This window comes from Mytilus edulis, chromosome 12 (genome assembly GCF_963676685.1).
Source record: "Mytilus edulis chromosome 12, xbMytEdul2.2, whole genome shotgun sequence".
In the NCBI taxonomy this organism is placed as follows: Eukaryota; Metazoa; Mollusca; class Bivalvia; order Mytilida; family Mytilidae; genus Mytilus; species Mytilus edulis.
The window spans coordinates 49,363,292-49,378,336 of record NC_092355.1 but is presented as its reverse complement, the minus strand read 5'-3'; positions in this window follow the sequence as shown (position 1 = coordinate 49,378,336).

Below are 15,045 nucleotides of genomic sequence, written 5' to 3'. Positions count from 1 at the left end.
CATACTTTTAGTTTTCGCACTCTAACTTTAGTAAAAGTGAATGGAAATCTATGAAATTTTAACACAAGGTTTATGACCACAAAAGGAAGGTTGGTATTGATTTTGGGATTTTTGGTTCCAACATTTTAGGAATTAGGGGCCAAAAAGGGCCCAAATAAGCATTCTCTTGGTTTTCGCACTATAACTTTAGTTTAAGTTAATAGAAATCTATGAAATTTTGACACAAGGTTTATGACCACAAAAGAACGGTTGGGATTAATTTTGGGAGTTTTGGTTTCAACAGTTTAGGAATTAGGGGCCAAAAAAGGGCCCAAATAAGCATTATTCTTGGTTTTCGCACAATAACTTTAGTTTAAGTAAATAGAAATCAATGAAATTTAAACACAATGTTAATGACTACAAAAGGAAGGTTGGTATTGATTTTGGGAGTTTAGGTCCCAACAGTTTAGGAATTAGGGGCCAAAAAGGGACCCAAATAAGCATTTTTCTTGGTTTTCGCACCATAACGTTAGTATAAGTAAATAGAAATCTATGAAATTTAAACACAAGGTTTATGACCATAAAAGGAAGTTGGTATTGATTTTGGGAGTTTTGGTCCCAACAGGATAAGGGGCCCAAAGGGTCCAAAATTAAACTTTGTTTGATTTCATCAAAATTGAATAATTGGGGTTCTTTGATATGCCGAATCTAACTGTCATGACTGTGTATGTAGATTCTTAACTTTTGGTCCCGTTTTCAAATTGGTCTACATTAAGGTCCAAAGGGTCCAAAATTAAACTTAGTTTGATTTTGACAAAAAATGATTCAGTTAGGTTCTTTGATATGCTGAATCTAAAAATGTACTTAGATTCTTGATTATTGGCCCAGTTTTCAAGTTGGTCCAAATCGGGGTCCAAAATTAAACTTTGTTTGATTTCATTAAAAAATTGAATAAATGGGGTTCTTTGATATACCAAATCTAACTGTGTATGTAGATTCTTCATTTTTGGTCCTGTTTTCAAATTGGTCTACACTAAAGTCCAAAGGGTCCAAAATTAAACTTAGTCTGATTTTAACAAAAATTGAAATCTTGGGGTTCTTTGATATGCTGAATCCAAAAATGTACTTAGATTTTTTATTATGGGCCCAGTTTTCAAGTTGGTCCAAATCAGGATCTAAAATTATTATATTAAGTATTGTGCAATAGCAAGTCTTTTCAATTGCACAGTATTGCGCAATGGCAAGAAATATCTAATTGCACAATATTGTGAAATAGCTAAAAAAAAATTAAATAGAGTTATCTTTCTTTGTCCAGAATAGTAAGCAAGAAATATCTAATTGCAAAATATTGTGCAATAGCAAGATTTTTTTTTAATTGGAGTTATCTTTCTTTGTCCAGAATCAACTTAAATCTTTGTTATATACAATATACAATGTATATTCACTTTTTACTACCAACTGATAAATTAAAATAATCTTTACCATTCAGTGATAACAAGCAGTTTTTTTACATCTTAATATTTTATGATGTATTTAAATGAGTAGTTATTGTTGCAAACTCCATTAGAAATTTTAATTGAGATTAGTTTTGGAATAAGGGAAAGGGGGATGTGTTTAAAAAAATTGGGTTCAATTTTTCTCATTTGAAATTTCATAAATAAAAAAGAAAATTTCTTCAAACATTTTTTTGAGAGGATTAATATTCAACAGCATAGTGAATTGCTCTAAGAGAAAACAAAAATTTTAAGTTCATTAGAACACATTCATTCTGTGTCAGAAACCTATGATGTGTCAACTATTTAATCACTATCCAAATTTAGAGCTGAATCCAGCTTGAATGTTGTGTCCATACTTGCCCCAACCGTTCAGGGTTCAACCTCTGCGGTCGTATAAAGCTACGCCCTGCGGAGCATCTGGTTTTGTCATGTATTTCAGATATTTTGAAATGATGAAATGGGAACAGAATGAAAAATCAGACGAAAAATGAAAAATAATCTACAAGAGAAAAGAAGATGAGTTTTGTGGATATGATTCCAATCTAGTATTTAAAAAAAGGACTTCTCTTGTTGTAAAGGAGGTACTGAAAAGTATCACACATGCGTAATCCTGGACTTATTATTTTTATTAAGTCTTCAAAACATTAGATTAAAGCGTACCGGACCGGACATTGTCATTTGAAGCAAATTAATCGTTTCTTCTTCATGATCTTTTTTTGAGACACAAAACAAATTATCGACATCAAGGTTTTTATACGACCGCAAAAAGTCGTATAATACTATCATGTCGTCATCGTCGTCCGAAGACACATTCTGTTTCCGGACAATAACTTTAGATTTAGTGAATGGATCTTCATAAAATTTTACCAAAAGGTTCATTACTACTAAAGGAAGGTTGGGATTGATTTTGTGGGTTATGGTCCCAATAGCTTTGGAATTAGGGGCCAAAAACGGGTCCCAATATAAGCATGTTTGTAGTTTTCAAACAATAACTTGTGTTTAAGTGTATGAATCTCTCTGAAATTATACCACAAGTTTCCATACCATGAAGGAATAGTTACTATTGATTTTTGGGGGTTATGGTCCCAATAGTTTAGGAATTAGGGGCCAAAAAGGGGGCCCAAAATAAGCATTGTTGTAGTTTTCAAACAAAAACTTGTGTTTAAGTGTACGAATCTCTCTGAAATTATACCACAAGTTTCCATACAATGAAGGGATATTTAGTACTGACTTTGGGGGGTTATGGCTCAAAAAGTTTTGGAATTGGGGGCAAAAAAGGGGGAAACTAGGCTTTTCTGACAATTTAAAAGCAGTGTAAGGGAGGTAATTCAAAAACATTTAACATACAATGTTGGGTATGTTCGTATTTATCACCCTTACACTACCTGTAAATAATGTATAAAGAATATCAGGTTTTGTTTTTTTTTTAGCTAAACAGCGAATACCTGAATTGTTAAAGATATATTTGTGCAATATTTGAATAAATTCAATTGTATGGAATTTGAATAATCGTATATGTGCAGTATATTGGCACATTGGCCACATTTATTTTTATGCCCCAGCTGCGATAGTAGAGGGGCATTATGTTTTCTGGTCTATGTGTCCGTTCAGGTTATCTGCATGTTGAGATTGTAAAATATCAGCAGCGAGTCACAATATGAAACTTTTTGTCGAATGAGAATAAGGTCAGCCGAACTGTCATACATACATGTTACCTTACAATAATTCCAGGCATCAAACTATGATGCAGTTGACCTATTGCATATCGTAAAAATAAGGTCAATGCCAGACAGATATATACAACTTTCAGTATTAAAAAATTTAGTTTCATGTCTTCTAATTTTGTATAGTTTCTAATCCATCAAATTATCCCGTAAAGCCTTCTGGTAAATGTACCAAGCTTGATTAAACTTGTCAAAACATTTATTTTTATGCCCCACCTACGATAGTAGAGGGGCATTATGGTTTCTGGTCTGTGCGTCCTTCTGTTTGTTCGTTCGTCGGTTTGTCCGTCCGTCCGTCCCGCTTCAGGTTAAAGTTTTTGGTCAAGGTAGTTTTTGATGAAGTTGAAGTCCAATCAACTTGAAACTTAGTTCACATGTTCCCCATGATATGATCTTTTTAATTATAATGCCAAATTAAATTTTGACTCCAATTTCACGGTCCACTGAACATAGAAAATGATAGTGTGAAGTTCAGGTTATAGTTTTGGTTTAAAGTTTTTGGTCAAGGTAGTTTTTGATGAAGTTGAAGTCACATCAACTTGAAACTTAGTACACATGTTCCCTATGATATGATCTTTCTAATTTTAATTCCAAATTTCTACCCCAATTTCACGATCCACTGAACATGGTAATGATAGTACGATTGGGGCATCCGTGTACTATGGACACATTCTTGTAAATTGATATCTTCTTCTCCAAAATATAATGATGTTTATTTAGTCCTGGTATCTATGATGAGTTTATTTATTTTGTCAATCAATGCTGTTAAACTTAATTCTCCTTTAAGATATCTTGTATTATATATATATTGTTTAATCCAGAGAAAAATATTGTTTTGAGGGTCACCTTTGTACATTCGTGATAAATTTCCAAACAAAAAATATCTTTTGTAAATGGTATACTAATACCATTCTAGAGAAACTACATTTCAGTTTGCTCAATAAATTGTTGTACATAATAACAGTCCCACAGTATGTGTTCAATTGATTCCAGTTCAGTCTTACAAAAAGTACAATATGGGTTTTGCAATTTTGTTTAAAAACTTATTTGTTGCCAGAATTTTATGATTTATTCTATACTGAAGCCATTGTAGCTTAGTATTTTTTGTAATAAGAAATGGTAGTTGAAAAATCTTTTTCCAGTAATGATTTTCTAAAACTAAAATTGCTTCCCATCTTTTTACTCCTGTATGAACAGTGTTTTTTTTGTTTAGCAACAAATACATATCTTTAGATCACTTTTTATACGACCGCAAAAATTTAAATTTTTTGGTTGTATATTGCTATCACGTTGGCGTCGTCGTCCTGCGTCGTCGTCATCGTCGTCCGAATACTTTTAGTTTTCGCACTCTAACTTTACTAAAAGTGAATAGAAATCAATGAAATTTTAACACAAGGTTTATGACCACAAAAGGAAGGTTGGGATTGATTTTGGGAGTTTTGGTCCCAACATTTTAGGAATAAGGGGCCAAAAAGGGCCCAAATAAGCATTTTCTTGGTTTTCGCACAAAAACTTTAGTATAAGTAAATAGAAATCAATGAAATTTTAACACAAGGTTTATGAACACAAAAGGAAGGTTTGGATTGATTTTTGGAGTTGAGGTCACAACAGTTTATGAATTAGGGGCCAAAAAGGGGCCCAAATAAGCATTATTTTTGGTTTTCGCACAATAACTTTAGTATAAGTAAATAGAAATCTATGAAATTTAAACACAAGGTTTATGACCATAAAAGGAAGGTTGGGTTTGATTTGGGGAGTTTTGGTCCTAACAGTTTAGGAATAAGGGGCCCAAAGGGTCCAAAATTGAACTTTGTGTGATTTCATCAAAAATTGAATAATTGGGGTTCTTTGATATGCCGAATCTAACTATGTATGTAGATTCTTAATTTTTGGTCCCGTTTTCAAATTGGTCTACATTAAGGTCCAAAGGGTCCAAAATTAAACTTAGTTTGATTTTAACAAAAATTGAATCCTTGGGGTTCTTTGATATGCTGAATTTAAAAGTGTACTGAGATTTTTAATTATTGGCCTAGTTTTCAAGTTGGTCCAAATGGGGGTCCAAAATTAAACTTTGTTTGATTTCATCAAAAATTGAATAAATGGGTTCTTTGATATGCCAAATCTAACTGTGTATGTAGATTTTAATTTTTGGTCCAGTTTTCAAATTGGTCTACATTAAGGTCCAAAGGGTCCAAAATTAAACTAAGTTTGATTTTAACAAAAATTAAATTCTTGGGCTTATTTGATATGCTTTATCTTAATATGTACTTTGATTTTTGATTATGGGCCCAGTTTTCAAGTTGGTCCAAATCAGGATTCCATATCAAGTATTGTGCAATAGCTAGAAATTTTCAATTGCACAGTATTGCACAATAGCAAGAAATATCTAATTGCAAATTCTTCAAACATTTTTTTGAGAGGATTAATATTCAACAGCATAGTGAATTGCTCAAAGACAAAAAAAACCTTTTAAGTTCATTAGACCACATTCATTCTGTGTCAGAAACCTATGCTGTGTCAACTATTTAATTTTAGATTTAAAAAGTTTGAAGAAGAAATCTTTAATTGATTTGTAAAATCTTGACATTTGTTTTGTGTAAAAAAAAACCATGTATTGTCAAAAATTTGATCACAATCCAAATTCAGAGCTGTATCACGCTTGAATGTTTTGTCCATACTTGCCCCAACTGTTCAGGGTTTGACCTCTGCGGTCGTATAAAGCTGCGCCCTGCGGAGCACCTGGTTGGTTATTATCTTGAATATTATTATAGATAGAGATAAACTGTAAACAGCAATAATGTTCAGCAAAGTAAGATTTACAAATAAGTCAACATGACGGAAATGGTCAGTTGACCCCTTTAGGAGTTATTGCCCTTTATAGTCAATTTTTAACCATTTTTCGTAAATCTTAGTAATCTTTTACAAAAATCTTCTCCTCTGAAACTACTGGGCCAAATACTTCCAAACTTTAACTGAATGTTCCTTAGGGTATCTAGTTTGTAAATTGTATCCGAAGTTATGATCTATCAACAAACATGGTCGCCATTGCTAAAAATAGAACATAAGGGTCAAATGCAGTTTTTGGCTTATAACTCAAAAACCAAAGCATTTAGAGCAAATCTGACGTTGGGTAATATTGTTTATCAGGTCAAGATCTATCTGCCCTGAAATTTTCAGATGAATCAGACAACCTGTTGTTGGGTTGCTGCCCCTGAATTGATAATTTTAAGGAAATTTTGCTGTTTTTGTTTATTATCTTGAATATAATTATAGATAGAAATAAACTGTAAACAGCAATAATGTTCAGCAAAGTAAGATCTTCAATTAAGTCAATTTGACCAAAATTGTCAATTGACCCCTTAAGGAGTTATTGCCCTTTAAAGACTTTTTTCACAATTTGTTCATCATGTTGACTTACTTTAAAAAATCTTCTCCTTTGAAACTGCTGTATCAATTTCAGCCAAACTTAGGCTAAATGAGTTTCAGAGTATCTAGTATAAATTTTATATTTTATTTCCTTGTATGTCAAGAAACATAGCTCCTATGGCTAAAATAGAACATAGGAGAAAATGATTATTTTTTTTGGCTTTTGAAGAAAATAGGACGATCCAAAAAACATTTAAATAAATTGAAAAGCCAAAATAATCATTGATGAGAGATTTAACCAAAAGAATTAAGGTGAGCGATTCAGGCTCTTGAGAGCCTCTTGTATATGTATGTTATTATTGTATTTTGGGTTGCTGTCTTCTTCACATATTTTCAAAATATATAGAAACATTGAAGTATATATTATTTTTTGCAGAATCAAGCCATTTAGTTATTGTCATGGATATTTTGGATTACATGCCAGGAGAGGCTGGTTCTATGACTAGAAAAAGTGAAAAAGAAGTTACACAGGCTAATGGTAAATAATTCATTAGTGTATTTCATATATATATTACTAAAGGAATTGAGTTGAATTGGGTGTTGTGTTTTCTTCTTTTACATAAAATCACAAATATTGTTTTATACTACAATGGGGTTATGACCAGCACAGTTTGTTATGTGTTCATTTCAAGATGTTTTGGGGTATTTGGGGGTTAAAATCAGAATAAGGCAGTTTGGATCAACCATCCTTTACGACATTTGCCTCTGAAATTTACGTGCCTTCATCAATTCCTTCATTGCATGTCTGCCAGCAATACTAAATTTTATTTTGTTCTAGATACGGTAAATATTGACCTTACTCTGAAACACTTTGTGATACATATTACCCTGACCCTCTATTAATTATAGCGCACCTATGGAAAATCCCTAGTTCATATTACTAATAAGGTGGTGCTGTTTCAAATAAGACTTCTATCTATAGAAAGAAATAGAATGGCGAAAAAAACTTGAAAAACGGAGAAGAATTGTTACTCTTCAACAGTTTATTAAGGAATGGAATCGTGTAAAAATGTGAATATTTTAATTGACTGTTATACTCAAAAGACTGATTATTTGTATTTACAAAAAGGTCGAGAAAAAATATTTTTTGTACAATCATCTTGTTAACTTTCACAAATGGCCTCTTAACTCTCTTTAAATGTAAAAATTGAACATGATCCACCATGTTTCATCAATGTCATATGTGATTACTGTCAGCTTAAACTATCAAGGTCGAAAAAGACATAAAAGATTAATAAGATAGAATACAACATTGAACAATATACTGCAGCATACAGTGGTGGAAAGTAATGATTGAACTATTCTGGTTACTTCGTATCTATATAAAACAACAACCATTCTATATGTATATTTCGGTGAACACAATTATAACAGTCAGTGTTAATGATTTGATCGATCGCATGCCAAGATTAATTACCATGCAATAGTATCAAATCAATTAACGAATTATCGAAAGATGGGCGGTGACACAGATAGAGATAAAGATTAACTTCTTTCAATTCAGTTTAGTATCCAACAAAGTAAAATCTGTAAGACATTTCACATGAATTGTTCTGTCTATGTATTATTACATTTATCATGGTATTTATTGGAGGGAATGAAATAAATTGTGGGATTTTTTTTCAGATTTTGTTCAGAACATAATTTCTTGATCATAGTGATGTTCATTTAATCTTTTAAGATCAGGCAAAAGTTACTGTAATCTACTTTTTTGTTGCAGATGTTGAAGAACCTCATATTGATGTTGGAAGTTCTGGAAGAAATTATTCACATAACATTTTCAAGACATTACAACCTCAGAACTTTTGTAAGATTTTCTTTTTCCTGCATTAAAACTTTAAAACTTCAATCTTAAATAAGGACTCATTCTCATTGGCAATCATACCACATCTTCTTATTTTAATAAGAGACATATTTAGGTCCAATAGAGTGTTGTGCATTCAATTATTTTTGTGCTTACCAATTTCCATGGATTTTTTGTGGATACGGTATTTGATTTAGTGGTTTTGACAAAGTATAAATACAATAATAAGCCTATAGAAAAATTGGTACTTCTTTGTTCATTTAAATTTTTTCTTCATCTAAATCCATGCAAATAGGTATCCAATGAATAAGTATATATATATAATGAATACAGAATTTTACTAACTCTTTTAAATTGTTTTTTTTTCATTTACAATGTAAACAGATATAAGAAGATGTGGTATGAGTGCCAATGAGTCAACTCTAATTCCAAGTCACAATTAATAAAAGTATTCCATTATAGGTCAAATAATGGCCTTGGCTCACACCTTCAACAATAAGCAAAGCTCATACTGTCTAGTCAGCTATAAAAGGCCCGGAAATGACAATGTAAACCAATTCATATGAGAAAACTAACAGCCTAATTTATATACAAACATTGAAAGAAAATGAATACGTAACGCATAAACAAACGACAACTGAACCACTAAATTACAGGCTCCTAACTTGGGACAGGCACAAACATACAGAATGTGGCGGGGTTAAACATATTAGCAGGATCCCAACCCTCACCCTAACCTGGGACAGTGGTGTAACAACACAACATAAGAAGGAACTATAAAAATCAGTTGAAAAAGGCTTAACTCATCAGATGGATGCAAATACTACACAGAGTCGACATGGCCAGGTACTTGTTTATCCCAACAACAAAAAAGACACTAACATGACTAAGAACAGGCCTCACGGTCATAAAACTTTCGAGCATGATTTTTGTACTCAGACTCGAAAATTACCCAATCAAATTGCTGGATTTCATGTTTCGAGCATGATTTTTGTGCTCCGAGCACTAAGCAAAGTTTTATGCCTTCAAGGCCTGATCTGAGAGTACTTGCAGTTATCTGACAGCCAGTTCAAAGCCACTAACAACTTATAAAAAAAACATGCATCTAAGACTAAATTATCAATCAGTACACATCCAACATCCAATTATGGATTTAGTGTGAAGACGTAGTCAGAGAAAACATGACCCTGTGCAATGCCAAGAAACAGGTATAGACAGATTGTAGATCCATGAATGTGTAAATGTATACAATAATAATATTTAGTTTGCTTTAAATTTACTGATAACAAAATCAATATTAATACCATATTAGAACAATCCACACAACAAATGACAACTACTGAACATCAGATTTCTGACTTAGGACAGGTGAAAACAATTGCAGTAGGTTTAAACATTTGAATGGTACCAAACCTTCCCCCTTATCTGAAACAATTTTGTAATATAATCACTATTAAATAACAATTGCAATGGCTTAACTCAATCAAAAGACATATTAACACAAGAAAACATACACTGAATGAATAAATTTGCTCTATGATACAATGTAAATATAAAATCCAAAAAAATAGGGGATGAATAATTAAAGTTATAGTATTATTTCTTTTTTTCTATTTTTCAGCATGTGAATCTAATTGCCTTCCATCAGGACAAAGGTTCCAACCGAAAACAGGTAAATATTTGAATAATCGACTTGATCAACTAATTCAACTTAGCAAGAAGCACAGACACACATTATTAACATCTTGTGGAATTTAAAAAAAATAATCAACTATATCTGGTGTATAGAATGATTGTAAGTCTGACTTTGTTTCATCTGACCTGTACTTAATTTGTCCCCTGTTCACAAAGTAGCAGGGGAATTAAGGTTTGCACTCTGTCCGTCTGTCTGTCTGTCTGTCCATCCTTCCATCAGTCAGAGCGGCAAATCAGTTTTCCAGACTTTTTTTCTTCATGCTTGAAGATATAGGTTTGATATTTGAAGTCTTGTTTTATCATGACAAGTAACAGGTCAAGTAAAATTTTTATGATTTTAGCTTTTTCTTTGTCCACAGAAAGTCCTTTCCCTAGAGTTAAATTTTTTATGAAATACTTTTTAATTACTAGATATCTGTTCAAAGGGAAATAACTCATTTTTAGCTCACTTGACCTGAAGGTCAAGTGAGCTTTTCTCATCACTTGGCGTCCGTTGTCCCTCGTCTGTTATCTTTTACAAAAATCTTCTCCTCTGAAATTACTGGACCAAGTTTTTTTCTTTTTAGCTCACCTGGCCCGAAGGGCCAAGTGAGCTTTTCTCATCACTTGGCGTCCGGCGTCGTCCGTCGTCGTCCATCGTCGTTAACTTTTACAAAAATCTTCTCCTCTGAAACTGTTGGGTCAAATTAATCCAAACTTGGCCATAATCATCATTGGGGTATCTAGTTTAGAAATTGTGTGGCGTGACCCCGCCAACCAACCAAGATGGCCGCCACGCCTAAAAATAGAACATAGGGGTAAAATGCAGTTTTTGGCTTATAACTCAAAAACCAAAGCATTTAGAGCAAATCTGACTGGGGTAAAAATGTTCATCAGGTTAAGATCTATCTGCCCTGAAATTTTCAGATGAATCAGACAACCAGTTGTTGGGTTGCTGCCCCTAAATTGGTAATTTTAAGGAAATTTTGCTGTTTTTGGTTATTATCTTGAATATTATTATAGATAGAGATAAACTGTAAACAGCAATAATGTTCAGCAAAGTAAGATTTATAAATAAGTTAACATGACGGAAATGGTCAAATGACCCCTTTAAGAGTTATTGCCCTTTATAGTCAATTTTTAACCATTTTTTGTAGATCTTAGTTATCTTTTACAAAAATCTTCTCCTCTGAAACTGCTGGGCCAAATTAATCCAAACTTGGCCATAATCATCATTGGGGTATCTTGTTTAGAAATTGTGTGGCGTGACCCCGCTAACCAACCAAGATGGCCGCCACGGCTAAAAATAGAACATAGGGGTAAAATGCAGTTTTTGGCTTATAACTCAAAAACCAAAGCATTTAGAGCAAATCTGACATGGGGTAAAAATGTTCATCAGGTCAAGATCTATCTGCCCTGAATTTTTCAGGTGAATCGGACAACCTGTTGTTGGGTTGCTGCCCCTAAATTGGTAATTTTAAGGAAATTTTCCCGTTTTTGGTTATTATCTTGAATATTATTATAGATAGAGATAAACTGTAAACAGCAATAATGTTCAGCAAAGTAAGATTTACAAATAAGTTAACATGACCGAAATGGTCAGTTGACCCCTTTAGGAGTTATTTCCTTTTATAGTCAATTTTTAACAATTTTTTGTAAATCTTAGTTATCTTTTACAAAAATCTTCTCCTCTGATAATACGTGGCCAAATTAAACCAAACTTGGCCACAATCATCATTTGGGTATTTAGTTTTAAAAATGTGTGGCGTGACCCGGTCAACTTACCATGATGGCCGCCATGGCTAAAAGTAGAACATAGGGGTAAAATTCAGTTTTTGGCTTATAACTCAAAAACCAAAGCATTTAGAGCAAATCTGACATGAGGTAAATGTTCATCAGGTCCAGATCTATCTGCCCTGAATTTTTCAGGTGAATCGGACAACCTGTTGTTGGGTTTTACAAAAATCTTCTCTGAAACTACTAAGCCAAGTTAATTATAGATAGAGATAATTGTAAGCAGTTAGAATGTTCAGTAAAGTAAGATGAACAAACACATCACCATCACCAAAACACAATTTTGTCATGAATCCATCTACGTCCTTTGTTTAATATTCACAAAAACCAAGGTGAGCGACACAGGCTCTTTAGAGCCTCTAGTTTTTCTTTTTAACCAAGTTTAACCAAACTTGGCCACAATTATCACTAGGGTATCTAGTTTAGAAAATGACCCTGCTTGCCAACCAAGACTTGCAAGATGGCAGACATGGCTGAAAATAGAACATAGGGGTAAAATGAAGTTTTTGGCTTATATCTCTGAAACTAAAGCATTTAGTGCAAATCTGACATGGAGTTTATCCAGTTAAGAGCTATTCACTTTAAAATTTTCAGACAAATCCGACAACCTGTTGTTGGGTTGCTGCCCCTGAATTTGTAATTTTAAAGAAATTTTTATAGTTTTTGGTTATTATCTATATTATTTTTTTAATTACTGTAATAATTCAAATTCAGACCTGTGTCCTTTTTTTCCCCCACTATTCAGGGTATGCAGTTGTATTCAGCTGCACTCAGCAAAGCAATTTATTTTGTTTGGTGCACATTTTGATGTGGGAAAATATAAATTGTTTTTCAATAAAAAGAATTAACACTCTTGAGTCATACATTTATATTTTATTCTCCTGTATGTGAGATTATTGGCACATGCTAGCATACAAGTTTACCTGTAAATGCCCTTATATGTTGATTAAATTCTGTTACAGTCAAGAAATGAAATTTGACATATGAAAATGTTGCGCAAGAAATATTACCAGATGAAATTTATCCAAATATTGACATCAGTACCATTTTTATGCCAAATTTATGATTAAGTGAACAAAATCCTTAAACAATTAAAGTACTTTTATTATCTGTAATTGTTTTTTTATGCTCTTAATCATGTTTTGAATGTCTTTTTTTTCTAAATTCCAATATAAGTTACATTTGTTTTGTAGGTTTCAGCCAAGACTTACATATATATATGCATCTGAAACAGTTCCTTGGGGCCAGTATGGGATCTCCTGCTGCTACCGTGGTATTGGTGCAACCAAGACAGTCACCACCACCATCTGTATCAACAAACTTTGCTCTGGGTAAGTATGGGTTGCTTGTAGGTTGATTAATAAAGGCATGTTGTTACTAGGTGAAATTTTTATGGCTCCCAACGAAGTTAAAGTTTTACCCTTGTGCGTCATTTCGTAATTCTGTCATTCCGTCATTCCGCAACAAACCATTATACAGAGTTTTTTTCTAAATGCCATAAGATATTGGGCTGATTTTTGGTATTTGATTTAACCATGATGAGTTACAGATCAAGTTTAAGTTTCGTTCCGCATGGCTAATTTTTGCTGAAATTTGGAATTTGATAAATTGTTGAAAATCACCTTTATACGGACGGACTTTTTTCCTAAATTTTTTCAGATATTGGGCGGATTTAAACTGGATTTTTTTGACAAAAATGTTGGTTATTGATTTGGGGATGAACGGCAGTTGGGCGGCCTTGCGGGCGAGCAGCAGCCAAATGTTGTCTGTGCATTAACTCATGAACCGTTCGACCAAAGCTTTTAAAGTTTTAATATGTTGTTACTGAAAACAAAATGAAGGTCAAGTTTAATAATGACGATTTTGACTTTTACGGTTCTGGAGTTATGGTTCTTGAAAGATTGAAAAATGGCGTTTTCAGTCCTGTCCATGCATTAACTCATGAACTGTTTAACCAAAGCCTTTAAAATTTTAATATGTTGTTACTGACAACAAAACAGAGGTCAAGTTCAATAATGACAATTTTGACTTTTACCGTTCTGGAATTATGGTTCTTGAAAGATTGAAAAATGGTGTTTTCAGTCCTGTCCGTGCATTTACTAATGAACTGTTCAACCAAAGCTTTTAAAATTTTAATATGTTGTTACTGATGACAAAATGGAGGTCAATTGCAATAATGATGATGTTGACTTTTACTGTTCAGGAGTTATCGTTCTTGAAAGATTGAAAAATGATGTTTCCAGTTGTGTCCGTGTATTTACTCACGACTCATTCAACCAAAGCTTTTAAAATTTAAATATGTTGTTACTGATGGCAAAATTGAGGTCAAGTTCAATATAAATGGCGATTTTCACTTTTTCTGTTCAGGAGTTAGGGTTCTTAAAAGATTGAGAAATTGTGTTACCAGTCATGTTGTTGCATTTACTCATGAACCATTCAACCAAAGCTTTTTAAATTTTGATATGTTGTTACTGATGACAAAATGGAGGTCATGTCTGATATTGAAGATTTTCACTTTCACCGTTCATTAGTTATGGTTCTTGTGATATTGAAAAATGCCAGGACACCAGGGCTTTCCATTGAAGCCGGTAGCAGGCGGAAATCCGCCGTTTACAGTTGCTACAAGTGCTGGCTACTTCACTGAAATATCTTTTTCAAATGTTTACAGGCAGCCGAGAGACGTATTGTCGCAAAGTTGCGGTCATGATAAACAAGGATAAAAAGTCAGTGTTTACCTTGGGCTAAATATAGTTCACATGAATTCAGGTCACTGATTGGTTGTCTATTTAAAGTCAGAATGCATCATTTCTTTTCAGAGATAACAAGAGAGACATTCCGGTGGTCATTGAACGATAAAAATAAGTTCCGATGGTCATTAACTCGTTGGCTTTTTTTTTTTTGGCTTTTAAAACATGAAGACAATCAGATAGGATGACAATCTTATGTTATGTCAAATTAAAGAAAGTGTAGTAGATCATATTGTTCAGAATCTGGTTAACAGTATCTTTTGAAGTTCATTTTTCAAAGCCCACGTGGTGTTCAGAGAATCAAGGTCAAAAACGAAAGTAGAATATTTTCGACTCGACCTCAAATAAATAACATTTCCAAATGATTTATGTGTCCGACTTATTGAACAGTTTACAAAAAA